This window comes from Apteryx rowi, unplaced genomic scaffold (assembly GCF_003343035.1).
Source record: "Apteryx rowi isolate R43461 unplaced genomic scaffold, aptRow1 scaffold_3, whole genome shotgun sequence".
NCBI classification, from domain to species: domain Eukaryota; kingdom Metazoa; phylum Chordata; class Aves; order Apterygiformes; family Apterygidae; genus Apteryx; species Apteryx rowi.
Genome location: NW_020449418.1, coordinates 9983318 through 9993416, shown reverse-complemented (window position 1 = coordinate 9993416; position 10099 = coordinate 9983318).

The window sequence follows — 10099 nt, the reverse complement described above, 5'->3', positions numbered from 1 at the left end:
CAGTATCAATGCATTTTAGCCCTAACTAGATGGAATAAGTCTAGTTTGCAAAACCCAAAACATGAAAAAAAAATTGCTTTTTTTGTGACATATTAATCACTTCTCCATTCAAAATAATCAGAATGTGCACAGTTGAAAGTAGTTCGTATATAACACAATCACAGAATCACAGAATGGTTGAGGTTGGAAGGGACCTCTGGAGATCATCTAGTCCAAACCCCCTACTCAAGCAGGGTCACCTACAGCATGTTGTCCAGGATTGTGTCCAGATGGCTTTTGAATATCTCCAGAGAAGGAGACTCCACAACCTCTCTGGGCAACCTGTTCCAGTGCTCTGTCACCCTCACAGTGAAGAAGTTTTTCCTCATGTTCAGATGGAACTGTCTGTGTTTCAGTTTGTGCCTGTTGCCTCGCGTCCTGTCGCTGGGCACCACTGAAAAGAGTCTGGTCCCATCCTCTCGACACCCTCCCTTCAGATACTTGTAGACATTAATAAGATCCCCTCAGTCTTCTCTTCTCCAGGCTAAACAGTCCCAGCTCTCTCAGCCTTTCCTCATAAGAGAGATGCTCCAGTCCCCTAATCATCTTTGTAGCCCTTCACCGGACTTGCTCCAGTAGTGCCACATCCCTCTTGTACTGGGAAGCCCAGAACTGGACACAATATTTCTTCATTAATTTGTTGCAATGAAACATGCATGTGATGGATAGCATTCAGCAACTTCTCACTGGAGAGTTTCCGCTGCACAAAAAGAACACTAATACAACTGACAACAAAGCATGCAAAACTTTGCAAGGCAATTAGTTTGGAGTTTTCAGAGGGCTGAAAAAAAAGTCTAAAAGATTGCTATGGTCACACTGTCTGTAGCTTTAGAATAAGAATATAAATCAGCATGACTGAAAATTCGGTAGTACCCTATCTGGCAATAGCTATTCTCAGGATCAAAGTGCCTTCTCTCTGACAGAAAACAACCAGACTTTCCACCTCTCATTGCCAACCGGAGGTCGGGCTGGGAGCTGGTAGCACGCTGAGTGAGCACATTACATCTAGTACTGTGCCTCAAGTCAGTAGTGGTGAGAAGTGTCGTTTGAGGGAGTGCCAAGCTGCATTTGTAGCCTGAGACTAACAACAGCACTGCTGCTGAGGGGTTGCAGCTCTGTCAGCTGGTGCGCATCTTTACAGGAGTCCCCCTGCTGTCTCAGGGGTGCTCAGGGCACCGCTGACCCGACTGAGGTGTGTTAACAAATGCAGCAGGTATGGCAACAAGAATTGGCCTGTGGCCAAGGCCAGTCCGGGTCAGATTCTTCTCAGTAGTGCCCAGAGACAGGACAAAAGGCAATGAGCACACACTGAAACACAAGACATTCTTGAACTTGAACATATGAAAACACTTCTTTACTGTGAGGGTGGTTGAACACTGGAGCAGGTTCCCCAGAGAGGCTGGGGAGTCTCCAGCCTTGGAGATGCTCAAAGCCCAACAGGACACGGTCCTGGGCAACCTGCTCTAGCTGACCATGCTGCAGCAGGGGGCTTGGACAAGATGATTTCCAGAGGTGCCTTCAAACCCCAACTATTCTGCGATCTATGAAGCAATACTAGCCTTGCCACCCACATGCAAATAGTTTTTTTTCCTGAATAGAGTTGCCCATATGGGATATTTCTTTTGTGGGCCTTACAAACCTCACAAACTAGCACTTTTCATGAGTGCTAAGTTTACATTCACCTATGTTATGCTGGAGACATAATGTGCTAAGAATATAAACAAAACAAAGTTTGTAGAAAGAAGTAATATCCTTGGTTGTAGTGGTTAGTATAGTGGAAACAGTAGAAAACCTTTCTGGCAAGTAGGCCTTTCTTCTCATGTTCTCCAAAGTACCCCTGTTTTTTCTGACTACGGTAATTATTTAATAGAAGAAATTTCTCACTAGCTAAAAATCCTCATCTTGTTCAAATGTAGACATATCTTTTAAAGCACACTATTAAAAGTCAAGTTCAGCTCACTGAAACTAACAGAGATTGTAACAAGTAAAAGAACTTCCGGAATAAAAAATCCAAGAAAAGTAAGTGATGATCCCTGAGAAGTGTTTTCACATGTACTTAATCCTGAAACTGATTTGGTCTTTTGCAGGATTCTTGCATACTTCCAGTGGATGTCAGATTTGAGTCATCCAAAAATAACAGTGATACAGCATGGATGGGTTTTGTCGGCCAAATAAATTAGGTACTCTGTTTTGTTTCATATTCCTTGTGCTCATTCTGAAGTATATGTCACTGATATTTAAAAAAAACTGTTAGATATCTAAGTATACAGTTAATTAACTCCATTATTAGCATAATTTCTTCCACAGATTCTCTGTGTTCTCTGTCTGCCCTTGGTTTTCATTATTAAAGGAGCAATGCAGATATATACAGAGGAAAAGGAGGTTTTTGACTCTTTACTTTTTTTAAATACTGGTCTTTCTCTTCCAATGTAGTTAAGATCTTAGAGCGTCAGAAATTCCTTTGTGCCTGTTTGCAACCTCTTCTGTATCTTAGATTACAACTAATATTCCTTTATTTGTGCACTGTGTGTTCTAATGTACAGGAAATGTCTATGCAGACTGAAAACTTGAACTTTGGTTAATGCACATACAGTGTTTTCCCTAAATGTACATGTAAGTAAACTGATGGTATCTTCAGTTCATATCCCTCATGATATTATATGTTCACCCTAAATTAAGCTTTTATGACATGTAGAATTTTATATTTTTCAGCCATTATCTATTCTGAATGTATTTTTAATCTGGTATATTAGATAAAAGTAATATAATTAATGTTACAGATGTAAAATTCACAGTTCTTTACCTATTGATTTGAAGGCTAATTAAAAAAGCTGAAAAGGATTTGCATACTTCAAGAATTAGAAATTAAACTACTTACAGAAATTACATGCTGTTTGTAACAACATATCTAAAAAAAGATAATGAAACCGTCTGTAAATTGTTACAGTTTGCATTGATGAAAGGGATGTTTTTGCTGTCCCACAGGACTGCTAAATATTGTTCTATCTGAGGAACACTTTTAAACTTTTTAAAAAAATGAATATTTGAGCAACAAAAGGGCAGAAACTAAGGTGTGATCATACTGTTCCATTAGCCCTGATCCTCTAAATATGTGCAGTTTTACCTTTCTGATGTGATACAAGGAGAGAATCTTACACATTCAAGGTTTTGTATCAGAGCCTACTATTGTACAAGGAGATGTAGCAGAAAGTACATTAGGTACATCAAGTTAGTGGAGAGAGCTTCTTGGAAATTTCCTCTCTATTCTGTAATAATAAAACAAAACAGAACAGAACAGAACAGAACACAGTCTGTATTTGTCAAGGATAAACAATATCAAACTGATCTTATTTCTTTCATTAGTGTGGCTGGCTTGGTGTATAAATGAACAGTGGTAAATGCAATTTAAAATTTAGTAAGGTTTTTGTGCTGCCCTGCTATGCAGCTGCCATAGACAAATCCAGGAAATGTGAGCTAGATTAAATCACAATTGTAAAGTTGTATATTTGGCTGAAAAGCTCTACTAAGCAGTAGTTACAAGGAAGCGAGAGGGCATGGTTTGGGATCTGACAGGAGTTTATGCTGCTGTTGCGTTGGTCAGTATTTTCATGAATGAGTTGGATATCAGAAGAGAATGTCCTCTTATAAAATACGTGGCTAGCACCAAGTCTCAAAATCATCTCACTGAGTTGGATTATTCAAAATGAACAGGATGAATTTCAATAAAGAGAAGCCACCTTTGCACTCATACTACTACTACTGAATTTTCTTCTGTTGCTTCTACCAATGATTAGATTATTCTCCTGTGATGCTGAAATTAGATACCTCAAGAACTCACATAATTGCTCTAAAATGGTTACCTCGGAAATGTTTTAATCACAATTACCTTATTTTAGCAAAACCTTAGGTATGTTAATTTGAAATTTAGTTCCCACTAATCTGTCCATCAAGGGAGAACAAATTCTGCCATATAGGTAAGAACTCCAAATATGTGCAAAAAACCCCCTCTGTGAAGCAGTTCCTTTTCCCAAGCCCTTCACTTTCTTCATATTTGATAATGTCTGAAGATCTGTTCATCTTTTGTGCTTGTTGGAAAGCTTAGAGCCGGGTGAGTCTAATAGGGGAGAGTGAGAAATTGTCCTGTGTTGTGCTACTCTGTGCTGCAGCTAGCAGTCAACACACAAATAATAGGTTTTAGAAGGGCTTTTCAAAAGCTTTTACAAGTTTTTTGTGAGCTATACATTTCAAAAGATTGAGGAAGAATCTCCTTGAGACTGCACCTCCTATTACAGGACATTCCTGTAGCAGCTGCTCCATCTGCTTCTATAGAAAATTAGGAAAACAATTAAAATATGCATGACTCTGTAGTGGAAGGAGACTGGAAACTAGGAGAACCACAATGCTTCTTGTCCACCTCTGTTTCCCTACCCAGTGGAACATTATGGAAGTCAGGTGGCTTAAGCAGCAATCAGTAAAGGCAGATAATACGTTATTTCCATGATGGATGGTAGACCAAAAAACTTAAACTTTTGCTAACTCCTTTCACCTGCATTTGGTGCAAAAACAGCTTAAAACAAACCATGGTTTTCTTTGTGCCTTTCAGAATTTGTTTACTTTTCCCTTTCCTGTTGTAGCTAAACACCTTGCAATCACTTTCACTTCTTCTGAGAAGTTTCTGCCACAGGTATTCATTACAGGGTGATGAGCTTCTCCTGGCTATTGGGACAAAGGAGATGATTGGGCTAGAGCACTTTCTGTAAATAAAATCAGACTGCCGTGGGTTTTGCTATTTTTGCCCAGTATCTTGCTGTATTATGGCACTTGATAGTTTTTAGTTCAAAACTTTGCAATACATACTTTGAACAAGACTGTGCTTTGCTACAGTAAAATTTCTTTCATGCAGTGTCAACTGCAAAGAAACAGGGAAGCCCAGAAGGCAATACACAGTTGCAGTAGTTTGTTAGCTGTGTTTTGATCTCCCAGTGTATGCTAGTGTTTGCTTTGTTTTATGGTCTATTAGAAAAGCAAAAATATGTACTGTGATTGTATATGTTGTGATTCCACTAGGAGCAGTACAACAAAGGTCCCTTCCTTCTCCCTTCCCCCATCCCCACCACTTTTTTGTGGCCATAGGAGCGCAAGAAGCTCAAGTGGATGTGTTGTCTTCTGTGGGAGTCTTGAAATAACTCAGAAGTCTGTCACAAAGGGTCGCCTCAGTCTTTTGGAGCTGAACATGACTCATGTAGACTAAGAGAACAGACATTCCTTTTGGGAACACCCATTTTCATGTAGAAGATAAAGAACACAGGATAAGACTTTTTAAAAATAAAATTTACATTACATTTTTTTACAGTAGAATGGATGAGTCGCAAGTTGAATATGTAAAACACTGAAGAGAAAAACATGAAAGGTAATGCAACAGGACATTTAGCTTTTGATATTTAAATAAAAAATAGCAATCTTGCTTTTTTATGTGAGAGAAGGAGTTGGCTTTTAGTTGCATGTAGGCATTGAAAACCAGTCTGAGCAGGTAGTTCACAGCTGCTATTTGATTAAATCAAAATAGCAGCAAATTCCAAATAGATGGAATATTGCTTTCCTTCTTATGACTTGAAATACTAACAACAGCTGCACCCTCAGCTTACATAATACAATCAAGGTCAAGATCCTTATTTAATTCAGCATGGCCACTATCTCACCTTTAATACATTTTATTCCTCTAAATGGAATCTCTAGTTTACTTCTCTCTTTTTTCTTTCCTCAGACACACTAGTACGCCTCCAATGGAAACTCCAACACACACAATAATTTTTAAACTTCTTTGCTGTTAATCATGCTGTGGGAGGTCATGTGAAAAAATATTAAACAGCACCTTACACAGATCTTCAGCAGACACCATTAGTAATCTACTGGACAGGGATTTTTTCAATACTAGAGCTGAAGTCATTTTTTCTAATTTTGATTCTACTACTGAATGTAGTAGTGAAGATACCTTCTCAGATTCCAATACAATTTTGGGTTACAAAATGTTAACACAGAGGGCAGTCTTTTAAATGAAGAAAGTAATGCAACTGAGAATGAAAAGATAAGTGATGGTTTACCATCCTAAAAGTTATTAATAATCAATGTTATTAATTAACATTAATTAATACTTAATAACAAAAATATTTCAAAAAAACATAGATTTGAACTTAAAACCAGAAGCTATAGAAAAGAACTGAGAAATCAATCTTCAGACGTGAAAATATTTCCATATTCTGATTTTCTGTCCTCTTCCCCCCGCCCCCCTTCAGTAGTCTTTACAAAAGGTAGCTGTTTCAAAATAGGATAAACACAAGTTAGGCTTTGATCTGTCCCCAGAAAGCTCTGATGTAAAACTATTCCCTCATCTATTGGAAATGGAAAGAGTGCAGCATCTGACTTCATTCAGTGAGAAGACCCAGACCAGACAATGTCTCCCCTGATGGTAGTCAGCCATCAACCTATTCCTTCAGAATCTATATATCAGTCAAAACAGTCAGGTCTATCTGACTCTCCCTGTCCTCAGGCAGCTTTTAGTCAAGAAGTAAGTGTAGCCATTCTTACTGCTGTACATGGGAGCTGAGCTGTTCAAAAAGTGTTAGGCGATGCTGTGGGAAGGCAGGTGGCACACTGGAACACCCACTGCAGGGAGTTCATCTGTGTGGGAGGTTAGAGCAATTCTCCAAAGAGCTCTAAGACACCCACAATTTTAAACTCATACCATATGCTCTTGGGGAGATTTTCCTCTTGCTCTGTTGATGAACCAAGATCTCATTCAGCTGTTAAAACAAAGTTACTGCTACGAAGTACAGCTGCCACCTACCCTTTCTCTGAAAAAGGAAGCATTGTACATGAACAGTCTAGGACCAAAACAAGCCTCTTCAGAAAGAGCTCAGTGATGAGTAAGCCTTTGTGTTGTCAAAAAGCTAAAATCTCTCTCTTGCAGTGCCAAATACTGAAGAACATTATTTTCTTGAATTCCTATTTTTTTATGAGTGAGTCTTGTTCAGAACTGCTATTTTAACTTGGTTTATAGTTAGGTTACTAAGTGTTTTTTAGTGTTTGGAAGTAGTGGGAAATAGCTGATGACTGTGTTATTAAAAAAAGAAAAACAAAAAACCACCAAGTTTCATTCATTTTATGTGCCAGCATCTTTGAGACATTTTGTAAGACCTCTTTATAAAATGGGCTAGCACGTAACTGTCTTCAACGTGCTTATCCTTGCTACAATTACATTTTTTTCAAATGTTTGTAAAGCAATATTAAAATGTAGCATATAGACTGCTTGTTAATTGTATTACTTTTAGCACACTTTTATATCAAGCACTGTGTAAAACTAGCGGACTGAATAGATACAGTCTCTGAACCACATTCCAACTTCCTAAAACTTGGTGTGGACTGAATGCTTTTCAGACTCCACTGGAGTTACTGGTTTACATGGGTATAAATAGAATCATCTGTAGTATAACTTACTGATAGCTCTGACTCTTGGCCAAGACCAAATAATGATGTCCTAGTAAATCAAATGTATACATGACTAAGTAAAGACATTTACCCTGCTCAGAATCTAGAACATCCGCCTGTCGACTTTTGGATTTTGGAGGACTGTGATGGCTATTCCAAGAAAAGCTCCTTAAATTTTTATAAGTATATTACATACTTGATTTCATTGTTTTATCTATGAGAGGGTTGGTTCCATTAAGTATTGCTTACGCCTGTATTCATTTCTCTATGTTTGTGTACAAGAGCTTCTCAAACACGAGTCTTGCTAGTTTTGTCGCATTAAAATTTAGCTGTTGGTTCAGGTATGCAGGTCTTCAGTGCGATGTCTTAAATTTTTCTTAATTGCATGTATGTAATTATTGTATATTTACCACCTGGTAAAGGAATTTGTAGATTTTTTTTTTAAAGAAGAAAAACCTTAAGGAAAAAGCAGGTTGATCCCCTTATTTGGGATTCTAATGTAGATAAGGAATTTTTTTTTTTTATTCAACCTTTTTGAACAGAAATAGATTATTTACTTACAAATAAAAATGGACTTGCTATGTTAATGTTAATGAGCTAGCCAACCATTTCAGGTAATGAAATGACCTGCTTCTTAGCCTGTCAGAGTTCCTGAATATTGTATAAGAAAGGCAGGGAACTCTACACCTAAATTTACTCTGCCAGTTCTTTGGAAACAAAGATTTATTTGATTTGAGGCCTCCTAGAAGAAAATGGGTAGGCCTTATGAGTGTTTCAGATTTAACTTAAAAACTCCCAGGAAGAGTGACTAAACTGCCATTTCCTTAGTGTACTAGGCCATTCAAAGGAAACGTGATTGCAGGCAGTCCTCTCATTCAGCCATGATAAGAAGTTGTCATTAAGAGACTGAATGGGATGGTGGCTTACCAGATTAAGCACGTCTGGATATTAAGTCCAGCCTAAATTTTGAAAAAATGTGCATGGAATTCTGTGTGCTACTTACATGGATGTCTAGTAGATATGCGAGACATGATGTAAAGGTCAGCTTGGCTTTAGTTGAGTGAAACTTTGTTCCCTCTAGGGGAAAGACTATAATCCAAATGTAGGGCTCTTCTATTTGGAATTTACTTCATCTGGATAATGTGTTTTGGGACAAGCTTTATTTTTAATGTAGGAGATGAATGTCTGAACTCTTAAGCCTATTTAGATATAAAGCAAACTCCTTCTAATTGTAGCATGTGAAGTTTAGCTTCCTCATTTGAGAGCAAGATTTAGGAGCAGAAAAACTACAGATGAATTCACAGATTGGCACTTGTAAGTTTGAGTTATTGGAGAGAAAACTTTGTCAAAAATCATAAATATTAGTTCTGCTGTTGTTGCTCATAATATGTTAATGACTGCCTTTACTAGTTGCAAGAGTTCAGTTGAAATCAGCAAATGGAAAGAAGAATATTCTCCTATTTAGCCTAATTGAAGTTCTATGTATTAAGCGAGAATTAAGATAACAGTGAGATACAGGGCTTATAAAAGGATGATGCTCAAATGTTTTTATTATTTTAAAATGAAAACCTTATTTGTTGCAAGGAATTTAATGGAAAAACCATGCTGCTAGTAAACAAACCTTTACCAATGACAGCAAACCCCAAAATCATAGGTAATATAGATTGGAAAGGACTGCTATTGGTCCTCAGGTCTTGCCCCATATTCAAAGCAGAGCCAACTGCAAAGGTAAATTAGGTTGCTTGGAATTGAATCTTGGTCAGTTTTGTCCATCTCTAAGGACTGAATTTTCACAGCCTCTCTGAGCAACCTGTTCCAGTACAAATTGCTGGTCCCATTACATCACATAATTTTCAACAGCCTGGGAAACAGACTACTTTCCTGTGCAATAGCATTTTCTTCCCCTTGTTGTCTGAAGAAAATGCATCAAGCCATTTTTAGACCCTTCTGCTCCAGTCAGGATGTGGGGACTAAAGTGCCTGTATTTCCTGCTTCTGCTAACTAAGAAAAACATAGCCAGGGAGTTTTGCAAGTAGCAGATGCCTGTTACAAGAGGGAATGGAACTGTTAGGAGAGTGGATATGCAGAATGTCAAAACCAGACTATGAGGTTTCTTCTACTGAGACATTTGGTGACTTAAAGTGGTAATCATTCTTTCCATCAGTATAGAAATTCTCTTTCATCCTCAGTCTTAAGAATTTATCCCTGTGCATGTTGAGGTATCAGATTCTATGATGAACTTACCTGTCCAAAAAGACAGGCTATTGCCTCCTTGCTTCCTTGTGCCCAGTGCCCTCCCTTATCCTCTCCACATTTTATTTTAAAGCCATACTAGCTTTCCTTGCCCATTCTTAATGGCATTAACGGTCAGCACTATTCTTTTGATAGGGTGTACCTTAGCATTCCTCACACTGGCTCTAAGGACTTCTTACAGGCTAGTATCTCCCAGAAAAAGGGGTAAGAGGGCAGTTGGGGGGGGGGGGAAGGGGAGGGAGGCAGTGGGAAAGCAAGCAAGCAAGCAAGCAAGCAAGCAAGGGGAAATCAAAGTGAAATCCACAAAAGTTTTTTTGTTGCT